This window comes from Astyanax mexicanus, chromosome 14 (genome assembly GCF_023375975.1).
Source record: "Astyanax mexicanus isolate ESR-SI-001 chromosome 14, AstMex3_surface, whole genome shotgun sequence".
Classification (NCBI taxonomy): Eukaryota; Metazoa; Chordata; class Actinopteri; order Characiformes; family Acestrorhamphidae; genus Astyanax; species Astyanax mexicanus.
In genome coordinates, this window is record NC_064421.1 from 47034958 (window position 1) to 47047969 (window position 13012).

The following is a 13012-nucleotide window of genomic DNA, read 5'->3' on the forward strand; positions in this document are numbered from 1 at the left end:
TTATAGTGTGCATTGCAATATTTAGAGCAGAACTGTGCTCTTACCCTGCTAATTGAACCTTCACACTCTTACAGCTCTTACTGGTGCAATGTGCAATTAATGAAGATTGAACACCAGGCTGCTCCAATTTAGCCATGAAACCTAAAATCCCACACTAAAATGATGACAGGTGTTTTAGTTTCATTGTCCAAACCGTGTATTTATTGGTTTATGTTTGAGTAAAATGAACATTGTTGTTTTATTCTATAAACTACAGACAACATTTCTCCCAAATTCCAAATACAAATATTGTCATTTAGAGCATTTATTTACAGAAAATTAGAAAAAGATGCAGAGCTTTCAGACCTCAAATAATGCAAAGAAAACAAGTTCATATTCATAAAGTTTTCAGAGTTCAGAAATAATCAATATTTGGTGGAATAACCTGGTGGTTTTTAATCACAGTTTTTATGCATCTTGGCATCATGTTCTCCTCCACCAGTCTTACGCACTGCTTTTGGATAACTTTATGCTGCTTTACTCCTGGTGCAAAAATTCAGCAAGCAGTTCAGTTTGGTTTGATGGCTTGTGATCCTCCATCTTCCTAAGCACAAAGATAATTCTTAAATGCTTGAGAAGCACCACAGCGAGTACTCTCTCTCTCTCTCTCCATGTTTGGATGTTCTTAATGCTGAGAAACGCAAACAGTCTGAAATAAAGAAGATTCACAAATCAAAGTGCTGCAGCTGCTGCTGTCCTCAGAACAATTGACTGAACATCCCAGGATCCAGGACTCAGCGTCATTGAATGGGTTTGGAATGACTGGAATGTAGGGTTTCAACTAATGACTGAACTTAGATTTCCAATATTTTGTCTAAGGGTGAGATTCCAGTGAAGTTTCTCCAGTAAACTAAGGCTGGGTGCAGCAGCATTAGCATTAGCTGCTAACTGCAACGCTAGCGGGACGTAAATGCTGCTCGATAGCGCTAGACTGAAGGGCGCTATCAGCTAGCAGTTTGTTTTATGTAGCTTGTTTTAACACAGTAAAAACACGCAGACTACAGTCTGATATACTCACCTCTGAATAGTGAAACATCTAAACATATGAGCGATTTTTAATTGTATTTTTGATTATTTTTATTATATATTTTTATATTGTTTTTTACAGCACAAGCCTATTTAAATCTATTTGAATTCCTTCTGGCAAATTCTATATGAACATATATAAATTCTCAATGATCAAATGTTGATGAAAATTGCATTAAAACAGTAATTCTAATAATTACATTTGATAAAACCTCCTGGAGCCGTAAATCACTTACTCATATGTATATACATATATTATAAAATATATATATTCTTTTATTTATATATTTGCATGTTTAAAATGACAGATTATCATGCAAACTATAACAAAACCCAAAACAAATCAATTCAAAGTGTTTTTATCATAGATTTAAAAGTATAGTCTAAATTTCCCCTACAATTCTTATTTAATTCTTTATTTTATTTGTATAGATAATTCAGAAAAATAGCATCTAACAAAACTAAATCAGGTGATAATGGTGACTAAATGCTGTGCTACTAAAGGTTTAATGCAGACTGTTTCACCTCACAGCCCCCGCAGCCGTGCATCGAGTGCTAATTTTCAGAACTGATTAAGAAAAGTAGCATCTTGTGCGGAGTGTGTGTTTGTAATTACACAGTGAGGTCATCTTGTTTATTTAGGTTGCTATAAGTCATGGTTTCTCACTCGACGCCCAGCCTTTAAGAGGCCCTGTGGCGTTTCATTGTCTCGTAAAGCAGCGTTAGCGGGGCTAAATTTAAACCCCTAACCTAACATTTACAGGAATCCTATGCAGAGACTCTGTAAAAAGTAATATATACTTCCATCATAAAGATTTTAATGACTCATTTATATTTATATATCTCTGCAACTGGCAGTCCAGACAACAGCGAGAGAAAAGTAGCAGGAGCACAATTGGGGCGTTTTTTTGAGATTTATAGATGCAGAGATTTAGCCAGGGGGGTAGAAAGAAGGTAAAAGAGGGTATTTGTGGCAAAATAACTGGAGCAAATTACGCTATATTCACACAGAAATCAGAAAAATCTAAAAAAAAAAAAAGTAAAATTTCTCTGAAAGGCGTGCATACGCAAAAGAGCAACGCTTCACGTGAAGTTTCGGTTTCATCCTTGCTAGAATCACAGGAGGAGAATACACAGTTTAACCAATAAACTTCCATGTTTTTTTCATGACTTTTCCATCAGGCTTTCAAGGCGAATTTTCATGACTATACGATTTTTAAAACATCAGTGCAGACGTGGACAGTAATAAAACCAAAAATTAACTAAAACTACAATTAAAATTGATTATAGTAGGCCTAAAATGAATCTGATAAAAATGTTGACACACAATTATTATTATTTAATAATAAAACGTGTGTCAGATACTAAGCGCTCCATTGTTTAGGGCTAAATTCTTGAATTATCTCAGTAATTAGCTGATTTAGCTATTTGTTAGCTCAAAGTAGATTTTCTCCATCGATGAACTGAAACAAAAGATTTGTAGACCAAATTTCCGTGACTTTACCAAAACTTTCTGGGTATTTTTATTTTTCCAAAACTTCTATTTTCAAACTCCATGACTTTTCCAGGTTTTTCAAGACCGTACGAACCCTGAATACAGCATTCTAGCTCTCTGTACAAAGGTCACATTATAAAACACCTCTATGATTAGTTTCGAGCCACACAAGGCATACTTTTCCTGTCGTTACGATAGCAAAGATACACTGACACGCCCTAAATCTAGTGTTAGGTTGATAGCTCGCCTATAGATTGCTAAAACAGGGCCATATGTGTGTGTTTAGCACAGGAACTGATTTCTGAACTGGTTTCTGAACTCCCCACTATTGTTTTTTTTGCCACTGTGCTTCAGGTTCTGTCCACAGTGGCCATAAACCATAGAAATAACCGCATTCGTCTTTGTTCTCCCAACAAAAATCTCAGAGCCAATCCAATGATGTCATTTGTACTGTTTTAGCGCGCACACATGTTTGCTTGTAAGTTCAACCCTTCACCTTCACAGACCCCATTCAAAATGACATCACCAGGCACATCCTGAAATAAAGAGAATTAAATGACTAATCAGTATAAGCAATTATATACTTTTTTGACCTACGGTGGACGTCCAGATCTACATAAACCCGCTGAATTAGACTCTGAGAAATGGATTTCCTTGACCTCAGTCCAATCCAAGTATTGCTTCACAGCGCTGCGCCTTCTGGATCAACTTCTGTCTTTCATAACTGTCTTTAATTCCATCTGACCTAGATTGAATTTTTTTTATTCAGGACTTGGAGATTGCTACAGCTGCATCTCAATAAAAGGTCATAGCAAGAAGATGCTTCATGGTCTCTGCTCTGATCATGAGAACGCTGGATTAGCCAGAAGCCAGTAAACAACCTTTTTTTTTTTATTATTCTTAAGAGTCTCAGCGTGCGCTAATGTTTCAAATGACTGCAACAACAAATCCCGAGCAGCCTGAACAGAGAGGCCGGAACAAATGATTCCAGATCTGCAGAGCAGACTCTGTCTCAACTGATTAGACGTCCGTCGTGTGGAACAACTCGCAGAGAGAGAGAGAGAGAGAGAGACCACATATCCAGTGTTGAGTGCTGAAGATATTTCAGATCAGATAAAAAACATATTTGGTTCTATTCACCAAGCCTTGTAAGAATTAACTCCCACCTAAAGAAGAAGAAACACTTCAAAGAACCAATTTTCTTATTTTCTGGGGTCAGTATTGGGAATACTGTCTTTCGGCCTTTAAAACTTCTAACAATGAATTGAACCTTGTGTGGTGTTCGGGTCTGTGGGACCCGTTTTCATTTTTCATCAAATGATACTAAAAAAATATTTGTTCTAACTCAAACTCATTGGCATTGGCTCATTTTTTGTGAAAAACATATATCAAAACACATTTTCGATAAACACACACTGTAAACACCTGCCCCCCCACCCCCACACACACATTTATATTACATACAGTATGTTTGGCCAAGGGTTAATAAACATTGCTTCATTTGTAAATTTGAAACTAAACAAATTTTCTACTCATATCTTGAGTTTAATTCATTTTCTTTTACATTTTATTAAAAAACTAATAAAAAAAGAGTAGCACTTTTTGAAAGAAATGTAACATAAGAAAGGTAAAGGGCAAATATTAACCATGTAAGCTGTTTATATTGCTTGCAATTTAGGTGAAGCGAGCATGTGTAAAGCATTTTAATGTAAAATTGCTTCATTTTGCTGAATTAAATACAAGTAACAAAGTAAACGAGTAACAAAAATGTGCAAACACAAGGGTTAAAAAGGCTATAGACTAAACAAAAAAAATCATAGTTTTTGAGCTTAATCATCACCTTATGTTTTTTTACTTTTTTAATTTAATTTAATTTAACAGGTAATGCTTCAATTAGGATAATTTACTTGTTTTTCATAAAAAAAAAAAAATCAGCAATACAAGGACAGTGTAATTTTTTCACTCTCAAAGTGTAATTTTAACTCTTTCAGATTTAAATGGTGTTCAGTGTTTGAGTTATTTGACAGAGTTGAATATTTCAGTGTTAATCCCACTAAACCCAATAAATACTGTCCAACTCCACAGAGATTCAATTAAACTCCGCCTAGTCAAACACGATATTTGCATAATGGGTGTGTCCCCCAGATCCTAACTTACCACCAGTGTGAAATCTTAAATCTTGCCCACCAGGGCTCCTTCCATTGGGTGTTGTGTTATATTTTGTTTAATGGTTGTTTGTCTAGCCAATATATTGTAGGCTATAAGAGCAAGTTACCATCCTCTGTACAGTAAATTGTGATAAAGTGATGGTAATGCACAAAGAAATACAATAGAAAATTACACGCTAACCTGTCCTGAATAATAATTAAATAATAAAAAGTCATATCAATTGACTAATCTTCTTCTCATTTATATATATATATTTAAACTCTTTTCAGTTTTAGTGTAACAATTTAGGAAGTTAAAGAAATACAAATGTGAGTTAAAAAAAGGGAAATCTGGCAAGGTGTTAAAGGTTTAACTATTTTGAAAGTGTTGATTTATCTCCAAAGAGTTTGAACCTATGAAAAAGAGTTAAAATCAACTCAAATTAATTTAATACTTGCCTTTTTGCTGTGTTTTTTGTATTCAAGTCTATTAAAATTGTGCAAAATATATATTCTCATTATGCAAAAGCACACCTCAGGTGATGCTGCAGCTCTTTGGATTGTCCTTGACTGTTCTCACCATTCTTCTTCTCTGCCTTTCTGATATTTTTCTTGGCCTGCCACTTCTGGGCTTAACAAGAACTGTCCCTGTGCTCTTCCATTTCCTTACTATGTTCCTCACAGTGGAAACTGACAGGTTAAATCTCTGAGACAACTTTTTGTATCCTTCCCCTGAACAACTATGTTGAACAATCTTTGTTTTTAGATCATTTGAGAGTTGTTTTGATGAGCCCATGATGCCACTCTTCAGAGGAGATTCAAATAGGAGAACAACTTGCAATTGTCCACCTTAAATACCTTTTCTCATGATTGGATACACCTGGCTATGAAGTTCAAAGATCAATGAGGTTACCAAACCAATTTTGTGCTTCAGTTAGTCAGTAAAAAGTAGTTGGGAGTATTCAAATCAATAAAATGATAAGGGACTTTTTTTATCATTAAGGACCCAAACTACAGATCACTGCACTTGGCAGGTTTTGATACTGCATTCTTCACTCTGAGCCAGTCTTTAATCGGCTGTGGCATCGTTTCAGCATCGTTTCCTGACTGTGGCTTTAAGAGAGCACACAGTCAATCAATTTCCAGTTATTAATAGTAGAGAATAAGTTACGACATTTATCAGCTAAAAATATACAACCTGGTGAGTTATAGGTGAAATCTTGTAGTTTAATGAAAACAATGCTTTAATAAATTATTATATTTGGCCATGACGCCAGGATGAGAGTACTCTCAGACCTGCTTTGAGGCGGTTTTATATTTCTGCAGAAATACCAGAGAAAACCCAAGCAGTTATTCCTATTAAATGAAAGTGCTTGTCAGTTTTTCTTGAGAAAACCTTTCTGAGGGGGTTGTTTTTGCTAATATCTTCAAAGAATGGCTCTCTTTTTAAACTGCTGCTGATGCTGTAGCATTGTTCAGTAGCATGAGTCGAGTAACAATCGGAGGAAAGCGACTGGGTTCTGATACATCAGCTCACAGACGCAGCCTTGTGCTGATCCACATCACCCTAGGAGTGATGAGGGGAAAGAAGAGCGCCATCTACTGTACTGTACCCACCCAGAGAGAGCAAGACCAACTGTGCTCTCTCAGGCCATTATTACATTACATTAATTTTCATTATTACAAATATAAATCATACCATGACTTTAACAGGTATACAATTCTATTCACACGTCTGAGAATCTCAAAAAAGAACTATAATCATATAGATATCTAAATATCACCAATGCTGATGTTGTGTCTGTCACTAGCATGTGAAAAATAGCTTTCTAGGCACTTTGAGGCCCTTTTATTTGCTACTGAAACTCCATATTTAGCTTAAACTGAGTGCACTGAATTCCACTGGGAGCTAGATGAGTTCCTGAAATCACCTACATAAACACCCAGTCAAAAAAACTAAGTTTTCCTATATCGCCAAGTATATCGTTATCGCAAAAATACCCTGAAATATTGTGATATTATTTTAGAGCCATATCGCCCACCCCTACTTTTCACATCAAGTAAAAGCTTCTCTTTAAGCCTTTGAAAGCTTACATTAACACTGACACCTCTCTATTACAAGTACGATTCTTAATCAAACCAAAAGAACCATTTGTAGCACCTTCATTTTATTAAATATTGTGTGTGTGTGTGTTATTATGAGTATAAAACCCGAGAATCCATCTAATCAGTTTTTTTATTTGCCTAATCCCAAACATCTGACAAATCAGTCATCCAGGAGTTACTGGCAAAATTCAAGATGTGACTTAATCCGGCCTGAAGCCAACAACAGCAGACAATCCCTCTCCAGGAATTGAGCTTATCTGGCAGGAAACTTGCTCCAACACTTACTTTCTACCACCTTAATCACCAAGTTTATTTCATTTAATCTACAACCCCAATTCCAATGAAGTTGCGACGGTGTGTAAAACATAAATAAAAACAGAATACAATGATTTGCAAAAACTTTTCAACCATTTTAATTTAATTTAATCCACTACAAAGACAAGATAGTTAATGTTCAAATGGATGAACTTGCTTTTTGCAAATAGGGATGAACGATATTGTCCTAAAATAATATCACAATATTTCTTGGTATTTTTGTGATAATGATACTGCCATCTGCATTAACACACCCCCATACCATCAGAGATGCTGATAACAATCTGGATAGTCCTTTTCCTCTTTGGCCCAAAAGACAGTAGACACATAACTTTCACTATCTGAAATCTTTCGGACAGCCATAGCAAGGAAGAGTTTAAGTCATAAAATTACAACTTCAATTCAGACAACAGTTTTGTATTGTGTACAAAATTATGCACAATATTATGTCATAAGGCTTTTTGAGAACCATACAACACAAATTTTCCTATTATCTCTTTGCCTCTTTGCATAACATTATGACCTCTTCCTTCTTTTATACTTCTTTTATTCAATTAAATTTATTATCTCAATATATAAAAAAGCACATTGGAGTCTTTCATATATTTTTAAAACATTTTTATCTCTTTTTCTCCTCAATTTACAAGGCCAATTACCAAAACTTCTCATTAGGACCCCCCCTATCAAAAGTGATGCCCCCCAAAACCAGGAGGGTGAAGACTAGCACATGCCTCCTCCGATACATGTGAAGTCAGACTCCGCCACTTATTTTTTTAAACTGCTGCTGATGATGTATCATTGCCGAGTAGCATCACAGCGCTAACGCTCGGGGGAAAGCAGCGCAGCGACTCGGTTCTGATACATCAGCTCACAGATGCAGCCTTCTGCTGATCCACATCACCCTAGGAGTGATGAGGGGAAAGAAAGAGCGCCATCTACTGTACCCACACAGAGAGAGCAAGCAAAGCCAACTGTGCTCTCTCAGGGATCCTGCAGCTGATGGCGAGCTGCATGACATGGATTCAAACCAGCGATCTCCCGATCATAGTGGCAGCAAAAGGACCATAAAACTGCATATTCATACGTTTTATTCCAATATGTTTTTAAATGCAACTCTGAGTACATTTACTCATCAGTCATTCCAATAGATAGATAAATAAATAGCAGAGAAAAGCAATACATATTAGGTACGCTTACAGGTGAAGATAAAAAATGCCTAAAATCAGACATATTAGATGATTACAGCTTGCATTCCATAAAACCGCTCATTTTGACCCAGTTTCCAGTTCCTCATGACTTGCCTGACCTCAGTTTCTAAGGAATTTAAAAGCATCAAAATGAGCTTTACTGTTTGTTTTCTTAAATCAATCAATGCTCCGTTATAAAAGTAGAGGAAAACGTATAACATTTATCAGCTAAATCTATAAAAACTGGTGAGTTGTTGGTGCAGCCGTTTACTTTAATGAAAACAATGCTTCAGAAACGTCTTTTATTTGACACATTGACATGATTTCACCATGATGTGAGCACTCTAAGCACTGCTTCGGGAAGGTTTCCAATTTCTGCAGAAATTCTACAGAACTCAGACCTGGGGTTTCACCTTTTCAATGTGAAAGTTAATGTCAGCTTTACTGGCATTTCCTCTTACCTGACAGGTTTTGAATCAGGGAAAAAATAAAGTCCTTCTGAAATATGATGCTACATTTTACAAAGAACAGCCGCAGAGAACAGTGTGAACAGTCAATACATAACAAAAAAAGATATACAATAAACTAATAACTAAACAGCTGGGGGCTCAGAGTGGTTCAAGTCCCGGTCATGTAGCTTGCCTTCAGCTGCCGGAGCCCTGAGAGAGCACTTCTCTGGGTGTTTTATTCACTGTACAGCTTTGATAAAAAAAAATGCTAACTTTCTCAAGTTATGGTCTTCACATATTATTCACGTGTTATAACTCCTGTGAATCACGCTCTTGATTGTAAAAGGTGGACTACCATATTTTTCAGACTATAAGGTATACATCAGCTCACAGATGCAGCCGTGTGCTGATCCACATCGCCCTAGAAATGATGAGGGGAAAGAGAGAGTGCCATCTACTGTACTGTACCCACCCAGAGAGAGCAAGCAAAGCCAACTGTCCTCTCTCAGGGCTCCGGCAGCTGATGGCGAGCTGCATGACATGGATTCGAACCAGCGATCTCCCGATCATAGTGGCAGCAAGGTATTAATAACTAATACTTATTGACTTATTTTTCTTTCAAAAATTAGATTGATAGGTCTATAGCCTGTTCACTATCACTGACCTCTAGGAAAAATCAAGCTTTTTAGGCAACTTTTTATTCTTTTACTTGGATATTCAGAGTATCTGCTATTTTGACCAGAGGTGTCCAAACATTTTGTATGCCGCTGTTTTCTTAGCAGACATATTAGACAGAGAGAGTGCTGGGGAAGAGTTTGCAGTTCCAGTTGTTTTCCATTAGCCAAGCTTAGCTCTTTTTTTTTTTGATTCTCCGAAGCTTCTTGTGAGGACTGAGGACTACCAGCTTTCAGCTCCTGCCCCAAATCTGCAATCTGATGCTTCTGCAGCTGAAGAATAAGCTGGAGAGGGTCTGTTTTTTTTTTAATGTATATTTCTTTCTATTTCTATTAAGTCGTCTAGAGAGGCTGCTACTTTATTGTTTTCTTGCTTTCTTTTGTTTAAACTTTTCTGTTTCTAACAAGATGTTTATTATGCATTATTAAGAAATGTATATAGTGTGTGCATATGTTACATTTCAGTATATAAACCTCATCCAAGAGAATTTGAACTCATTTTATAGTTTTATAGTTTCATAGCCGAGCTTTAAGATCAAGTACGAAGCTTTCTCAATGTGGACGCCACTAAACTTTACAGCGCCGGGCTGTGAAGTAGCGCCGGAACTGCTCTCCTGTGTGTGCCCCCACACTCAGACCGTGCAATGTGAGCTCTGGAAGTTGGCCCAAGTCTAACAAAAACAGAGGCAGCATGAGTCACACAGTCTGCCCCTCCACTGCTGCCTCTTCAGCCACTGCCACGTGGAAGGCCAAAACTCTTCCACACACAGATCTTCCACAGCTTTCCTCAAGCTCTGAGGTTTAATGCATAGAAACGCTAAAGATCATACAGTACAGGCCACAGTTTGGACACACCTTCTCTTTTTCAATGCGTTTTCTTTATTATTTTCATGACTATTCATGACTATTTACAACTATACTCCCAAACATGGGGATCGCAGATAATGTGCTGTCATGGTTCAGATCATACCTCACTGGGCGCTCATTCAAGGTGTCGTGGCAAGGACAGCTGTCCTCAGCCCACTCCCTATCCACTGGGGTTCCCCAAGGTTCGGTACTGGGACCCCTTCTCTTCTCCATATACACCACCTCTCTTGGTCAGGTTATCCGCTCACACGGATTTTCCTACCATTGCTTTGCTGATGACACCCAGCTATACCTGTCGTTCTCACCTGAAGATCACTCAATCTCTGCACGGATATCGCAGTGTCTCTCTGACATATCCTCATGGATGAGGGAGCATCACCTTCAATTAAATCTCTCAAAGACTGAACTTCTGGTCATACCAGCAAAACCATCTTTTCAACACAAATTCTCTATAAGTATCGACTCTCTCTCTCTCTCACCGACAAAGGTTGCTAGGAACCTGGGTGTTATGGTTGATGACCAACTCTCCTTCACGCACCATGTGGCCTCAGTTGCTCGGTCCTGCCGCTTTGCGCTCTATAACATCCCAAAAATTAGACCGTTCCTGACACAACAGGCCACCCAACTCCTGGTGCAAGCGGTCGTCATCTCACGCCTCGACTACTGCAATGCCCTGCTAACTGACCTCCCGGCCTGTGTAGTAAAACCACTCCAGATGATCCAGAACGCAGCAGCACGTCTGGTCTTCAACCAGCCAAAACGGGCACATGTCACCCCGCTGCTCATTGAGCTCCATTGGCTACCAGTTGATGCTCGCATCAAATTCAAAACTCTTACAATCGCCTACAAGGTGATGTCAGAACAGACTCCTTCCTACCTGCACTCACTCCTGAAGGCTTACGCTACCTCCCGGCCGCTGCGCTCCTCCAGTGAACGTCGCCTCGCTTTGCCAAACAAACACTCACACAAAGCAATCCAGACTGTTCTCATACAGAGTTCCCCAATGGTGGAACAAACTACCTTCCACTACCAGATCAGGAGAATCTCTCGCTATCTTTAATAAACTCCTGAAGACAGAGCTCTTCAAAGAGCACTTACTCTCTTAACACCTCTAACTAACTACCTTCTACTACCAGATCAGGAGAATCTCTCACTATCTTTAATAAACTCCTGAAGACAGAGCTCTTCAAAGAGCACTTACTCTCTTAACACCTCTAACTAACTACCTTCTACTACCAGATCAGGAGAATCTCTCACTATCTTTAATAAACTCCTGAAGACAGAGCTCTTCAAAGAGCACTTACTCTCTTAACACCTCTTAACAAACTAACTAATTCTAACCTCATCTCCTTCTTCCTCTCCTTCACTCCTCTATCCTGTTATTCCCCTTTGTCCTCCTTTTATCCCTATCCAAAGATGTTTTTCCTTTAAACTTATTTTACATTGTACTTGACTATTGTAAGTCGCTTTGGACAAAAGCGTCTGCCAAATGTAATGTAATGTAATGTAATGTAAACATTGTAGAATCTCACTGAAGCATCAAAACTATGAATGAACACATGTAGAGTTTTATGTACTTAACAAAAAAACAAAAAAAGTGAAATGAAAAACTGAACTGAAAAAAAATAAAATAAATATATATATATATATATATATATATATATATATATATATATATATATATATATATATATATATATATATATAAATATATATACAGTCATATGAAAAAAGTTTGGGCACCCCTATTAATCTTAATCATTTAGTTCAAAATTTTTGAGTGTTTGCAACAGCCATTTCAGTTTGATATATCTAATAACTGATGGACACAGTAATATTTCAGGATTTAAATTAGGTTTATTGTACTAACAGAAAATGTGCAATATGCATTAAACTAAAATTTGAACGGTGCAAAAGTATGGGCACCCTTATCATTTTATTGATTTGAATACTCCTAACTACTTTTTACTGACTTACTGAAGCACAAAATTGGTTTGGTAACCTCATTGACAGTTCTTGTTAAGCCCAGAAGTGGCAGGCCAAGAAAAATATCAGAAAGGCAGAGAAGAAGAATGGTGAGAACAGTCAAGGACAATCCACAGACCACCTCCAAAGAGCTGCAGCATCATCTTGCTGCAGATGGTGTCACTGTGCATCAGTCAACAATACAGCGCACTTTACACAAGGAGAAGCTGTATAGGAGAGTGATGCAAAAGAAGCCATTTCTTATTATGCAAAATATATTCTCAGTATGCGAAGCATACCTCAGGCGACTCTGTTTGTGGCGTGCTTGCAGAAATGGCTTCTTTCGCATCACTGCATCATCTTATAGTCTGAAAAATACAGTAATAAAGTAGTAGTAAAGCTAAAATAAAAGGATGGCCTGCAAAAAGGAACAAACAATACAACTGCAACAGTTGCTATGAACTTCCAGTGTCTCTGTATACAAGCTGCCAAGTCACAGAGCAAATCTGGCAAAATCACACTAGAAATGATGAAAATCTGACCAGGGACAGAATGGAATAATCATTTCCCACAAATAGAAAACACAAACATGTAAGTCATCATTCTGGTCAAGATTCTAACATTATTACCAACATGATCTCACATAGAATAGTCTATATAGAATTTTCCAGTCCAAAAAACATAAAATCAGAATTCAATGTGCACCTCAACTCTCCTGTTTCCACCAGAACTGTCCGTCACC

The 13012-nt window shown here is 37.5% G+C and overlaps 1 protein-coding gene across 3 annotated transcripts in view; it reads right to left on the reverse strand.

Moving 5' to 3' along the window:
- The window catches only part of fsip1 (fibrous sheath interacting protein 1), a 67200-nt gene that overhangs the window by 24587 nt on the left and 29601 nt on the right, over window positions 1-13012 (reverse strand). The gene's annotated exons all lie outside the window — the stretch shown is intronic.